Below are 16,016 nucleotides of genomic sequence, written 5' to 3' on the forward strand. Positions count from 1 at the left end.
ACAAGGCGGAAATTTCTCGCTCTGCTGGGGAATAGTAGCTTATCATGCGGAAACAGCTTTTATGAATGCCCATTTTGCTAAATGGATGGGAAAGTCAGCTGTTTTGAGCGTTAAACTGGCGGAAAAAGTTTTATGAATAGAGGCCTAAGAAGGGGAGGAGCAGCCACATTCTAAGGGGCGGGCCAGAGTACTCTAGACAGCCGAGCCCTGTGTATATCACATAACCCCAGCATTGAAGATAGAGGGAAAGTAACTTTGGGTGCATACACACATCCAAAATTGATTGGCCAATTGCTAGCCACTTTTACCACCTCAATGTAGAGTGAGAGACTTTAAATACTAAGACCAGCTTGTGCAAGTAAGCCTCTCATACGACATGGCAGTGATAAGATTGGCCAATCAGAATTGGATGTGTGTATCAAGCTTGAGTGTGGATAGGCATATGCACTTCACTGAGTACATAGCTGCATGATGCATGTACAGCAGAATATACAGCGCAGCACGCGCTCCCTCACCTTTCCCTATTGCACATAATGCCTCACCTCCATCCACTAGCATTGGCACAGCAATAGCAGAGGGGCGTGGCCACGTGTCACTGCAGGTGCCATCCTCAGCGGTACACGTGAGGCCCACCTGCACACATGCGTCACAATAGCTTCTATGATGTCACCCAGGCACTCATCCTCCTCACAGACAGAGCTGCGGCAGCATTAGAGACAGACATGCAGCGTCTCTCTCTGTATCCCCGATAGCCAGGAGCTCTCAGCCCCGACATTCTCCGGCAGAAGCTCCAGGAAGGAACCAGCAGTTATCCCGGAGCTCCTCCTAGCGGCCGGTAGCAGGAATTACACAGTGAGGTAGGATAGAGGCGATAGCATTAGATTTCTAATAACATAAATGGGTTTATGGCAGCTATCCTGAGTTGATCGATTACTTAAAAAAAAAAAAAAAAACAGCCTTGAATTCCTTTTGATAGCAAATATAAATGATCAGTGTCTTTATCCTGAGGGGGACTTCACCCTGTCTCTGCTCACAGATCCACACAGTGTGAGAGACCAGAAATCTGAGGTGGTGCTTTTCATTTTTAACCTGTGAAAGGTAGGAAGATCATATTTTCCTACAGTGTCAGGTTAGAAATTGGGCGTGGCAATTGAGATGCAAATAATTATGAGTTGATGCAGGTTTTGTATGTACATTTATGCAGTTTGAAAAATAGACCAATAGAATCCTGACAAGCTGGAATTCCAGTGGTCATTTAGCTGCATACAAAGTTTGCATCAGGTTGGAATTCTTTGCATCTCATTGACCTTAACCTAGTTCTAAAGGAATAATTCTAAGATGATGTAGAATTATGTGAATGTATGCATTTTAAAAATGGACCAATAGTATTCAACCTTGGGGGAATGTAATAGGTCAATTTTTAAGCTGCATAATTCTGCATCAATTCAGAATTATTTCCCACCTCCTCAAGTGATAGGTATTACGTCAGGTATTATCCCACTTGTTTCTTCCTGTCTGGTTATGGGATGATCTGGGTCAGAATGAGGATGATCAATGAGATGCAAATAGTTCTGAGTTGATGCAGAATTATGCAAACTTTAGTAAGCAATCAAATCCCACCTAGCCTTCATTTATTTGGCCAAGCCATATATTTGCATTAGAGTTGCATAATTTTGCACCAACTTGGCTTTATTTGCATCAAATTGCCTATCTCCAATACAGAACAGACTATCAATGAAATTCAAACAATCCTGATGTGCTGCAATCCTGATGTGTTTCCAGATAAAAAAAATCACCAACCAGATACAGCTGTTTTATGTATTACCTGATGACCTCACAATACTCAACTTGGGTATGAAAATAGGATGCTGGGATTACCTTATAACCTCACAATACTCAGCTGGATAAAAATAGAGGATGCTGGGATTACCTGATGGCCTCACAATACTCAGCTGGGTATAGATCGAGGATGCTGGGATTACTTGATGGCCTCACAATACTCAGCTAGGAGGATGCTGGAATTTCTTTATGGCCTCACAATACTAAGCTGGGTATAGATAGAGGATGCTGGGATTACCTGATGGCCTCACAGTACTCAGCTGGGTATAGATAGAGGATGCTGGGATTACCTGATGGCCTCACAATACTCAGCTAGGAGGATGCTGGAATTTCTTTATGGCCTCACAATACTAAGATGGGTATAGATAGAGGATGCTGGGATTACCTGATGGCCTCACAATACTCAGCTGGGTATAGATAGAGGATGCTGGGATTACCTGATGGCCTCACAATACTCAGATAGGAGGATGCTGGGATTACCTTATAACCTCACAATACTAAGCTGGGTATAGATAGAGGATGCTGGGATTACCTGATGGCCTCACAATACTCAGCTAGGAGGATGCTGGGATTTCTTTATGGCCTCACAATACTAAGCTGGGCATAGATAGAGGATGCTGGGAGTCTCTGGCACACACCCTCTCAGGTGGTGCTTTTCACTGCTGTTCTAGTCTGGATACACATTGGGGAAGAGGGAGGAATGGAAAGCAGCTCCTGTTCACTCTGTAGTACTGGAGGCCAGGTGCAGGATTCTGCAGAGAATACATCCTGTAAGACAGTCTTGCAGCACTACAAATGGAAGAGGTACCCAAAGTAATTTATCACCACCATTTACAAATGATTGACAACTGTATATGACCCTAAAATAATGGTCACACTCAATAGTAGTCTGAGGTCACAACTTAAAGGATGACAAGGTGGTGATAATTTTCCAGTTCTTTCATACAACAGAGAAACAAACTCCAACTTAGACCATTCCCTCATCAGTCTTTGGCCAAGTTTTGCTCCTCATTAGGTAACCTAAAAACACATCACCTCTTGGTATACTGTACATATTGTTTACTACCCCATCCTCCCATTCCTGTAGATAGGAAGCTCACAAGGACAAGGCTCTCTCACCATTTTGTGTGTAATGTGTTCTACATTTTATTCATCATGTAACATTTGTCACTGTACTTACTTTGTCAACCAATTCTGTATTTTGAGCCATTGTTTATTTATGATGTTTACCAATTTCTGTATTACAATGCACTCTCTGTTTTTCCTTACTTTGTATCGCACACAGAAATTTGTTGGCATTTGGGGTGCTTTTGGTGGGGAATGTTTTTGCTCTTTGCTGATAGCCGGTATTCAGCAAAGCACTTTGGTAAATCCCTGCAGTGCTTGCGATGTGCATATATAGCAAAGACGCACTCCATACAACATTTTGCTAGCAGTTGGAATGCAATTCTCATTCTTTGGAATAGTAATCGAAAACATGGAGCCACAATCGTGCAACAAAAATCACACTCCACAGGCGATTGCGATTTGCCTTTTGCGATCCCAGTGTTGAACCCGGCCTAAGGGGGACCAGCTGGATCCCAATTATTTATCAGGTGGTCGTTGTGTTCCCCGACTTTGCACTTGAGGGTGTAAGAGTGGTACCCCTTAAGACCAACTATCCCCCTCTTTCCTCTCCAAAACGCCATCCCCTATTCCTCTCTCACTCCCATCCCCTAACCCGCCCTAATAGAGTCTACCTTACCATGGTGGGCCGGCTTACAATCCTATTGGCCAAAATGTGATTTAGTTTTAGCCAACTGGATTAGCCAAAGGACTCTGTTAAAAAAAGAATATAATGAAATATCTTAGATGGAGATTAACTAATTAGGGCCCTTTTTTATTAAACACGTTTCGATTTAAAAAATTGTATCGTTCACATTCTTCTAATAGCAACAGCAGGGCGATGAATTAGAATTTGGGGGTATATTTAAATCATTTTAAATATGCCCCTGAGTTCTACTCTGCAGGTTGCAACAATTTGTAATCACCAATCAAGTTCTCTTAAGGGCCAGTTCACACTTGGGGTGCTTTAATAAGTAGTTTTTCTGCTCTTTGCTGATAGCCGGTATTCAGCAAAGCACTGCGGTAAATCCTTGCAGTGCCTGTGATGTGCGTATATCGCAAAAGTGCACTGCGTGCAACATTTTGCTGGCAGTTAGAACACCATTCTCATTCTCTGGAATGAGACCGAAAAACGCAATCACTGCAACATGGAGCCACAGTTGCTTAGTAGAAATGCAATCACACTCCGTAGTTGATTGTGATTTGCCTTTTGCGATCCCAGTGTTGAACCCAGCCTAAGGGGGACTAGCTGGATCCCAATTAATTATCAGGTGGTCGTTGTGTTCCCCAACTTTGCACTTGAAGGTGTAAGAGAGGTACCCTTTAAGACCACCTATCCCCCTCTTCCCTCTCCAAAACACTATACTCTAATTCCTCTCTCACTCCCATCACCTAACCCGCCCTAATAGAGTCTACCTTACCATGGTGGGCCGGCTTACAATCCTATTTGCCAAAATGTGATTTACTTTTAGCCAACTGGATTAGCCAAAGGACTCTGTTAAAAAAAGAATATAATAAACTATCTTAGATGGAGATTAACTAATTAGGGCCCTTTTTTATTAAGCACATTTCGATTTAAAAATTGTATCGTTCCCATTTTGCCAATAGCAACAGCACGGCGATGAACATGTAAATTGCATTGCCGGGTTTTTGCTAGTGCAATTGGTATTTTCCAGAATTACAATTGTTGGTCTGCATCTTTTTTTGTTTTGTTTTTTGCGTTTCTATGCTTTGTCCCTTTTTGGTGAGGATTGGTATGGCTATGGGGAGGAGGAGGCCATTATTAGAATTTGGGGGTGTATTTAAATCATTTTAAATACACCCCTGAGTTCTACTCTGCAGGTTGCAACAATTTGTAATCACCAATCAAGTTCTCTTAAGGGCCAGTTCACTCTTGGGGTGCTTTGGTGGGTAGTGTTTCTGCTCTTTGCTGATAGCCGGTATTCAGCAAAGCACTGCGGTAAATCCTTGCAGTACCTGTGATGTGCGTATATCGCAAAAGTGCACTGCGTGCAACATTTTGCTGGCAGTTAGAGCGCCATTCTCATTCTCTGGAATGAGACCGAAAAACGCAATCACTGCAACATGGAGCCACAATTGCTTAGTAGAAATGCAATCACACTCCATAGGCGATTGCGATTTGCCTTTTGCGATCCCAGTGTTGAACCGGCCTAAGGGGGACCAGCTGGATCCCAATTATTTATCAGGTGGTCGTTGTGTTCCCCGACTTTGCACTTGAGGGTGTAAGAGTGGTACCCTTTAAGTCCACCTATCTCCCCATCTTCCCTCTCCAAAACACTATACTCTATTCCTCTCTCACTCCCATCACCTAACCCGCCCTAAGGGCTGGAACCTACAGGAGCGCTTTTGGCAGCGTTTTGGCAGCACTGCGATACGCTAGCAGTTTGCCAAAACGCTGGGCTAATGTTAATGGATGGGCCAACTTCCACAGGAGCGTTTGCGTTTCCCAGAAACGCAAACGCAGGACCTGCAGCATTTTGGGAGCGTTAGCGCTTCAATGTAAAGTATTGCTAGCAGAAACGCTCAGCAAAACCTAAACTGAGCGGTTTTGCTAGCGTTTTGCGGTTCAGCACACTGTAACAAAATGAAAAATAATTCACAGGACCAATCAGGATAAAAACGCAAAACGCAAAACGTTAGGCACCCGCTGGGGAAAAAAATACAATGTTGCAAAACACGACCAAAAACGCGCATGAATCCGCTTGCAAACCGCTCAGACAAAACGCTAGCGGTTGCGTTTTGCGTTTGCGGTTTTCAGTGGGTTCCAGGCCTAATAGAGTCTACCTTACCATGGTGGGCCGGCTTACAATCCTATTTGCCAAAATGTGATTTAGTTTTAGCCAACTGGATTAGCCAAAGGACTCTGTTAAAAAAAGAATATAATAAACTATCTTAGATGGAGATTAACTAATTAGGGCCCTTTTTTATTAAGCACGTTTCGATTTAAAAATTGTATCGTTCCCATTTTGCCAATAGCAACAGCACGGTGATGAACATGTAAATTGCATTGCCCGGTTTTTGCTAGTGCAATTGGTATTTTCCAGAATTACAATTGTTGGCCTGCATCTTTTTTTTGTTTTGTTTGCGTTTCTATGCTTTGTCCCTTTTTGGTGAGGATTGGTATGGCTATGGGGAGGAGGAGGCCATTATTAGAATTTGGGGGTGTATTTAAATCATTTTAAATACACCCCTGAGTTCTACTCTGCAGGTTGCAACAATTTGTAATCACCAATCAAGTTCTCTTAAGGGCCAGTTCACTCTTGGGGTGCTGTGGTGGGTAGTGTTTCTGCTCTTTGCTGATAGCCGGTATTCAGCAAAGCACTGCGGTAAATCCTTGCAGTGCCTGTGATGTGCGTATATCGCAAAAGTGCACTGCGTGCAACATTTTTCTGGCAGTTAGAGCGCCATTCTCATTCTCTGGAATGAGACCCAAAAACGCAATCACTGCAACATGGAGCCACAATTGCTTAGTAGAAATGCAATCACACTCCGTAGGCGATTGTGATTTGCCTTTTGCGATCCCAGTGTTGAACCCGGCCTAAGGGGGACCAGCTGGAACCCAATTATTTATCAGGTGGTCATTGTGTTCCCCGACTTTGCACTTGAGGGTGTAAGAGTGGTATCCTTTAAGTCCACATATCTCCCCATCTTCCCTCTCCAAAACACTATACTCTATTCCTCTCTCACTCCCATCACCTAACCCGCCCTAATAGAGTCTACCTTACCATGGTGGGCCGGCTTACAATCCTATTTGCCAAAATGTGATTTACTTTTAGCCAACTGGATTAGCCAAAGGACTCTGTTAAAAAAAGAATATAATAAACTATCTTAGATGGAGATTAACTAATTAGGGCCCTTTTTTATTAAGCACATTTCGATTTAAAAATTGTATCGTTCCCATTTTGCCAATAGCAACAGCACGGCGATGAACATGCACATTGCATTGCCGGGTTTTTGCTAGTGCAATTGGTTTTTTCCAGAATTACAATTGTTGGTCTGCATCTTTTTTTGTTTTTTTTTTTGCGTTTCTATGCTTTGTCCCTTTTTGGTGAGGATTGGTATGGCTATGGGGAGGAGGAGGCCATTATTAGAATTTGGGGGTGTATTTAAATCATTTTAAATATGCCCCTGAGTTCTACTCTGCAGGTTGCAACAATTTGTAATCACCAATAAAGTTCTCTTAAGGGCCAGTTCACTCTTGGGGTGCTTTAATAAGTAGTTTTTCTGCTCATTGCTGATAGCCGGTATTCAGCAAAGCACTGCGGTAAATCCTTGCAGTGCCTGTGATGTGCTTAAATCGCAAAAGTGCACTGCGTGCAACATTTTGCTGGCAGTTAGAACACCATTCTCATTCTCTGGAATGTGACTGAAAAACTCAATCACTGCAACATGGAGCCACAGTTGCTTAGTAGAAATGCAATCATACTCCGTAGGCGATTGTGATTTGCCTTTGTGTTGAACCCGGCCTAAGGGGGACCAGCTGGATCCCAATTAATTATCAGGTGGTCGTTGTGTTCCCCAACTTTGCACTTGAGGGTGTAAGAGTGGTACCGTTTAAGACCACCTATCCCCTTCTTCCCTCTCCAAAACACTATACTCTATTCCTCTCTCACTCCCATCACCTAACCCGCCCTAATAGAGTCTACCTTACCATGGTGGGCCGGCTTACAATCCTATTTGCCAAAATGTGATTTACTTTAACCAACTGGATTAGCCAAAGGACTCTGTTAAAAAAAGAATATAATAAACTATCTTAGATGGAGATTAACTAATTAGGGCCCTTTTTTATTAAGCACATTTCGATTTAAAAATTGTATCGTTCCCATTTTGCCAATAGCAACAGCACGGCGATGAACATGCACATTGCATTGCCGGGTTTTTGCTAGTGCAATTGGTATTTTCCAGAATTAAAATTGTTGGCCTGCATCTTTTTTTGTTTTGTTTGCGTTTCTATGCTTTGTCCCTTTTTGGTGAGGATTGGTATGGCTATGGGGAGGAGGAGGCCATTATTAGAATTTGGGGGTGTATTTAAATCATTTTAAATACACCCCTGAGTTCTACTCTGCAGGTTGCAACAATTTGTAATCACCAATCAAGTTCTCTTAAGGGCCAGTTCACTCTTGGGGTGCTTTGGGGGGTAGTGTTTCTGCTCTTTGCTGATAGCCGGTATTCAGCAAAGCACTGCGGTAAATCCTTGCAGTGCCTGTGATGTGCGTATATCGCAAAAGTGCACTGCGTGCAACATTTTGCTGGCAGTTAGAGCGCCATTCTCATTCTCTGGAATGAGACCGAAAAACGCAATCACTGCAACATGGAGCCACAATTGCTTAGTAGAAATGCAATCACACTCCGTAGGCGATTGCGATTTGCCTTTTGCGATCCCAGTGTTGAACCGGCCTAAGGGGGACCAGCTGGATCCCAATTATTTATCAGGTGGTCGTTTTGTTCCCCGACTTTGCACTTGAGGGTGTAAGAGTGGTACCCTTTAAGTCCACCTATCTCCCCATCTTCCCTCTCCAAAACACTATACTCTATTCCTCTCTCACTCCCATCACCTAACCCGCCCTAATAGAGTCTACCTTACCATGGTGGGCCGGCTTACAATCCTATTTGCCAAAATGTGATTTACTTTTAGCCAACTGGATTAGCCAAAGGACTCTGTTAAAAAAAGAATATAATAAACTATCTTAGATAGAGATTAACTAATTAGGGCCCTTTTTTATTAAGCACATTTCGATTTAAAAATTGTATCGTTCCCATTTTGCCAATAGCAACAGCACGGCGATGAACATGCACATTGCATTGCCGGGTTTTTGCTAGTGCAATTGGTATTTTCCAGAATTACAATTGTTGGCCTGCATCTTTTTTTGTTTTGTTTGCGTTTCTATGCTTTGTCCCTTTTTGGTGAGGATTGGTATGGCTATGGGGAGGAGGAGGCCATTATTAGAATTTGGGGGTGTATTTAAATCATTTTAAATACACCCCTGAGTTCTACTCTGCAGGTTGCAACAATTTGTAATCACCAATCAAGTTCTCTTAAGGGCCAGTTCACTCTTGGGGTGCTTTGGTGGGTAGTGTTTCTGCTCTTTGCTGATAGCCGGTATTCAGCAAAGCACTGCGGTAAATCCTTGCAGTGCCTGTGATGTGCGTATATCGCAAAAGTGCACTGCGTGCAACATTTTGCTGGCAGTTAGAGCGCCATTCTCATTCTCTGGAATGAGACCGAAAAACGCAATCACTGCAACATGGAGCCACAATTGCTTAGTAGAAATGCAATCACACTCCATAGGCGATTGCGATTTGCCTTTTGCGATCCCAGTGTTGAACCGGCCTAAGGGGGACCAGCTGGATCCCAATTATTTATCAGGTGGTCGTTGTGTTCCCCGACTTTGCACTTGAGGGTGTAAGAGTGGTACCCTTTAAGACCACCTATCCCCCTCTTCCCTCTCCAAAACGCTATACTCTATTCCTCTCTCACTCCCATCACCTAACCCGCCCTAATAGAGTCTACCTTACCATGCTGGGCCGGCTTACAATCCTATTTGCCAAAATGTGATTTAGTTTTAGCCAACTGGATTAGCCAAAGGACTCTGTTAAAAAAAGAATATAATAAACTCTCTTAGATGGAGATTAACTAATTAGCGCCCTTTTTTATTAAGAACGTTTCGATTTAAAAATTGTATCATTCCCATTTTGCCAATAGCAACACGCGGCGATGAACATGTAAATTGCATTGCCGGGTTTTTGCTAGTGCAATTGGTATTTTCCAGAATTACAATTGTTGGCCTGCATCTTTTTTTGTTTTGTTTGCGTTTCTATGCTTTGTCCCTTTTTGGTGAGGATTGGTATGGCTATGGGGAGGAGGAGGCCATTATTAGAATTTGGGGGTGTATTTAAATCATTTTAAATACACCCCTGACTTCTACTCTGCAGGTTGCAACAATTTGTAATCATCAATCAAGTTCTCTTAAGGGCCAGTTCACTCTTGGGGTGCTTTAATAAGTAGTTTTTCTGCTCTTTGCTGATAGCCGGTATTCAGCAAAGCACTGCGGTAAATCCTTGCAGTGCCTGTGATGTGTGTAAATCGCAAAAGTGCACTGCGTGCAACATTTTGCTGGCAGTTAGAACACCATTCTCATTCTCTGGAATGAGACCGAAAAACGCAATCACTGCAACATGGAGCCACAATTGCTTAGTAGAAATGCAATCACACTCCGTAGGCGATTGTGATTTGCCTTTTGCGATCCCAGTGTTGAACCCGGCCTAAGGGGGACCAGCTGGATCCCAATTATTTATCAGGTGGTCGTTGTGTTCCCCGACTTTGCACTTGAGGGTGTAAGAGTGGTACCCTTTAAGTCCACCTATCCCTCTCTTCCCTCTCCAAAACACTATACTCTATTCCTCTCTCACTCCCATCACCTAACCCGCCCTAATAGAGTCTACCTTACCATGGTGGGCCGGCTTACAATCCTATTTGCCAAAATGTGATTTACTTTTAGCCAACTGGATTAGCCAAAGGACTCTGTTAAAAAAAGAATATAATAAACTATCTTAGATGGAGATTAACTAATTAGGGCCCTTTTTTATTAAGCACATTTCGATTTAAAAATTGTATGTTCCCATTTTGCCAATAGCAACAGCACGGCGATGAACATGCACATTGCATTGCCGGGTTTTTGCTAGTGCAATTGGTATTTTCCAGAATTACAATTGTTGGTCTGCATCTTTTTTTGTTTTTTGTTGCGTTTCTATGCTTTATACCTTTTTGGTGAGGATTGGTATGGCTATGGGGAGGAGGAGGCCATTATTAGAATTTGGGGGTGTATTTAAATCATTTTAAATACACCCCTGAGTTCTACTCTGCAGGTTGCAACAATTTGTAATCACCAATCAAGTTCTCTTAAGGGCCAGTTCACTCTTGGGGTGCTTTGGTGGGTAGTGTTTCTGCTCTTTGCTGATAGCCGGTATTCAGCAAAGCACTGCGGTAAATCCTTGCAGTGCCTGTGATGTGCGTATATCGCAAAAGTGCACTGCGTGCAAAATTTTGCTGGCAGTTAGAGCGCCATTCTCATTCTCTGGAATGAGACCGAAAACGCAATCACTGCAACATGGAGCCACAATTGCTTAGTAGAAATGCAATCACACTCCATAGGCGATTGCGATTTGCCTTTTGCGATCCCAGTGTTGAACCCGGCCTAAGGGGGACCAGCTGGATCCCAATTATTTATCAGGTGGTCGTTGTGTTCCCCGACTTTGCACTTGAGGGTGTAAGAGTGGTACCCTTTAAGTCCACCTATCTCCCCATCTTCCCTCTCCAAAACACTATACTCTATTCCTCTCTCACTCCCATCACCTAACCCGCCCTAATAGAGTCTACCTTACCATGGTGGGCCGGCTTACAATCCTATTTGCCAAAATGTGATTTACTTTTAGCCAACTGGATTAGCCAAAGGACTCTGTTAAAAAAAGAATATAATAAACTATCTTAGATGGAGATTAACTAATTAGGGCCCTTTTTTATTAAGAACGTTTCGATTTAAAAATTGTATCGTTCTCATTTTGCCAATAGCAACAACACGGCGATGAACATGTAAATTGCATTGCCGGGTTTTTGCTAGTGCAATTGGTATTTTCCAGAATTACAATTGTTGGTCTGCATCTTTTTTTGTTTTTTTTTGCGTTTCTATGCTTTATAACTTTTTGGTGAGGATGGGTATGGCTATGGGGAGGAGGAGGCCATTATTAGAATTTGGGGGTGTATTTAAATCATTTTAAATACACCCCTGAGTTCTACTCTGCAGGTTGCAACAATTTGTAATCACCAATTAAGTTCTCTTAAGGGCCAGTTCACTCTTAGGGTGCTTTGGTGGGTAGTGTTTCTGCTCTTTGCTGATAGCCTGTATTCAGCAAAGCACTGCGGTAAATCCTTGCAGTGCCTGTGATGTGCGTGAATCGCAAAAGTGCACTGCGTGCAACATTTTGCTGGCAGTTAGAACACCATTCTCATTCTCTGGAATGAGACCGAAAAACGCAATCACTGCAACTTGGAGCCACAGTTGCTTAGTAGAAATGCAATCACACCCCGTAGGCGATTGTGATTTGCCTTTTGCGATCCCAGTGTTGAACCCGGCCTAAGGGGGACCAGCTGGATCCCAATTATTTATCAGGTGGTCGTTGTGTTCCCCGACTTTGCACTTGAGGGTGTAAGAGTGGTACCCTTTAAGTCCACCTATCCCCCTCTTCCCTCTCCGAAACACTATACTCTATTCCTCTCTCACTCCAATCACCTAACCCGCCCTAATAGAGTCTACCTTACCATGGTGGGCCGGCTTACAATCCTATTTGCCAAAATATGATTTACTTTTAGCCAACTGGATTAGCCAAAGGACTCTGTTAAAAAAAGAATATAATAAACTATCTTAGATGGAGATTAACTAATTAGGGCCCTTTTTTATTAAGAACGTTTCGATTTAAAAATTGTATCGTTCCCATTTTGCCAATAGCAACAGCACGGCGATGAACATGTAAATTGCATTGCTGGGTTTTTGCTAGTGCAATTGGTATTTTCCAGAATTACAATTGTTGGCCTGCATCTTTTTTTGTTTTGTTTGCGTTTCTATGCTTTGTCCCTTTTTGGTGAGGATTGGTATGGCTATGGGGAGGAGGAGGCCAATATTAGAATTTGGGGGTGTATTTAAATCATTTTAAATACACCCCTGAGTTCTACTCTGCAGGTTGCAACAATTTGTAATCACCAATCAAGTTCTCTTAAGGGCCAGTTCACTCTTGGGGTGCTTTGGTGGGTAGTGTTTCTGCTCTTTGCTGATAGCCGGTATTCAGCAAAGCACTGCGGTAAATCCTTGCAGTGCCTGTGATGTGCGTATATCGCAAAAGTGCACTGCGTGCAACATTTTGCTGGCAGTTAGAGCGCCATTCTCATTCTCTGGAATGAGACCGAAAAACGCAATCACTGCAACATGGAGCCACAATTGCTTAGTAGAAATGCAATCACACTCCATAGGCGATTGCGATTTGCCTTTTGCGATCCCAGTGTTGAACCGGCCTAAGGGGGACCAGCTGGATCCCAATTATTTATCAGGTGGTCGTTGTGTTCCCCGACTTTGCACTTGAGGGTGTAAGAATGGTACGCCTTAAGACCACCTATCCTATCTTCCCTCTCCAAAACGCCATCCCCTATTCCTCACTCACTCCCATCCCCTAACCCGCCCTAATAGAGTCTACCTTACCATGGTGGGCCGGCTTACAATCCTATTGGCCAAAATGTGATTTAGTTTTAGCTAACTGGATTAGCCAAAGGACTCTGTTAAAAAAAGAATATAATAAACGATCTTAGATGGAGATTAACTAATTAGGGCCCTTTTTTATTAAGCACGTTTCGATTTAAAAATTGTATCGTTCCCATGTTGCCCTTAGCAACAGCACGGCGATGAACATGTAAATTGCATTGCTGGGTTTTTGCTAGTGCAATTGGTAGTTCCCAGAATTACAATTGTTGGCCTGCATCTTTTTTTTGTTTTGTTTGCGTTTCTATGCTTTGTACCTTTTTGGTGAGGATTGGTATGGCTATGGGGAGGAGGAGGCCATTATTAGAATTTGGGGGTATATTTAAATCATTTTAAATATGCCCCTGAGTTCTACTCTGCAGGTTGCAACAATTTGTAATCACCAATAAAGTTCTCTTAAGGGCCAGTTCACTCTTGGGGTGCTTTAATAAGTAGTTTTTCTGCTCATTGCTGATAGCCGGTATTCAGCAAAGCACTGCGGTAAATCCTTGCAGTGCCTGTGATGTGCTTAAATCGCAAAAGTGCACTGCGTGCAACATTTTGCTGGCAGTTAGAACACCATTCTCATTCTCTGGAATGTGACTGAAAAACTCAATCACTGCAACATGGAGCCACAGTTGCTTAGTAGAAATGCAATCATACTCCATAGGCGATTGTGATTTGCCTTTGTGTTGAACCCGGCCTAAGGGGGACCAGCTGGATCCCAATTAATTATCAGGTGGTCGTTGTGTTCCCCAACTTTGCACTTGAGGGTGTAAGAGTGGTACCGTTTAAGACCACCTATCCCCCTCTTGCCTCTCCAAAACACTATACTCTATTCCTCTCTCACTCCCATCACCTAACCCGCCCTAATAGAGTCTACCTTACCATGGTGGGCCGGCTTACAATCCTATTTGCCAAAATGTGATTTACTTTAACCAACTGGATTAGCCAAAGGACTCTGTTAAAAAAAGAATATAATAAACTATCTTAGATGGAGATTAACTAATTAGGGCCCTTTTTTATTAAGCACATTTCGATTTAAAAATTGTATCGTTCCCATTTTGCCAATAGCAACAGCACGGCGATGAACATGCACATTGCATTGCCGGGTTTTTGCTAGTGCAATTGGTATTTTCCAGAATTAAAATTGTTGGCCTGCATCTTTTTTTGTTTTGTTTGCGTTTCTATGCTTTGTCCCTTTTTGGTGAGGATTGGTATGGCTATGGGGAGGAGGAGGCCATTATTAGAATTTGGGGGTGTATTTAAATCATTTTAAATACACCCCTGAGTTCTACTCTGCAGGTTGCAACAATTTGTAATCACCAATCAAGTTCTCTTAAGGGCCAGTTCACTCTTGGGGTGCTTTGGTGGGTAGTGTTTCTGCTCTTTGCTGATAGCCGGTATTCAGCAAAGCACTGCGGTAAATCCTTGCAGTGCCTGTGATGTGCGTATATCGCAAAAGTGCACTGCGTGCAACATTTTGCTGGCAGTTAGAGCGCCATTCTCATTCTCTGGAATGAGACCGAAAAACGCAATCACTGCAACATGGAGCCACAATTGCTTAGTAGAAATGCAATCACACTCCATAGGCGATTGCGATTTGCCTTTTGCGATCCCAGTGTTGAACCGGCCTAAGGGGGACCAGCTGGATCCCAATTATTTATCAGGTGGTCGTTGTGTTCCCCGACTTTGCACTTGAGGGTGTAAGAGTGGTACCCTTTAAGTCCACCTATCTCCCCATCTTCCCTCTCCAAAACACTATACTCTATTCCTCTCTCACTCCCATCACCTAACCCGCCCTAATAGAGTCTACCTTACCATGGTGGGCCGGCTTACAATCCTATTTGCCAAAATGTGATTTACTTTTAGCCAACTGGATTAGCCAAAGGACTCTGTTAAAAAAAGAATATAATAAACTATCTTAGATGGAGATTAACTAATTAGGGCCCTTTTTTATTAACAACGTTTCGAATTTAAAAATTGTATCGTTCCCATTTTGCCAATAGCAACAGCACGGCGATGAACATGTAAATTGCATTGCCGGGTTTTTGCTAGTGCAATTGGTATTTTCCAGAATTACAACTGTTGGCCTGCATCTTTTTTTGTTTTGTTTGCGTTTCTATGCTTTGTCCCTTTTTAGTGAGGATTGGTATGGCTATGGGGAGGAGGAGGCCATTATTAGAATTTGGGGGTGTATTTAAATCATTTTAAATACACCCCTGAGTTCTACTCTGCAGGTTGCAACAATTTGTAATCACCAATCAAGTTCTCTTAAGGGCCAGTTCACTCTTAGGGTGCTTTGGTGGGTAGTGTTTCTGCTCTTTGCTGATAGCCGGTATTCAGCAAAGCACTGCAGTAAATCCTTGCAGTGCCTGTGATGTGCGTAAATCGCAAAAGTGTACTGCGTGCAACATTTTGTTGGCAGTTAGAACACCATTCTCATTCTCTGGAATGAGACCGAAAAACGCAATCACTGCAACATGGAGCCACAGTTGCTTAGTAGAAATGCAATCACACTCCGTAGGCGATTGTGATTTGCCTTTTGCGATCCCAGTGTTGAAGCGGCCTAAGGGGGACCAGCTGGATCCCAATTATTTATCAGGTGGTCGTTGTGTTCCCCGACTTTGCACTTGAGGGTGTAAGAGTGGTACCCTTTAAGATCACCTATCCCCCTCTTCCCTCTCCAAAACGCTATACTCTATTCCTCTCTCACTCCCATCACCTAACCCGCCCTAATAGAGTCTACCTTACCATGGTGGGCCGGCT

Source organism: Hyperolius riggenbachi, chromosome 9 (genome assembly GCF_040937935.1).
Source record: "Hyperolius riggenbachi isolate aHypRig1 chromosome 9, aHypRig1.pri, whole genome shotgun sequence".
NCBI classification, from domain to species: domain Eukaryota; kingdom Metazoa; phylum Chordata; class Amphibia; order Anura; family Hyperoliidae; genus Hyperolius; species Hyperolius riggenbachi.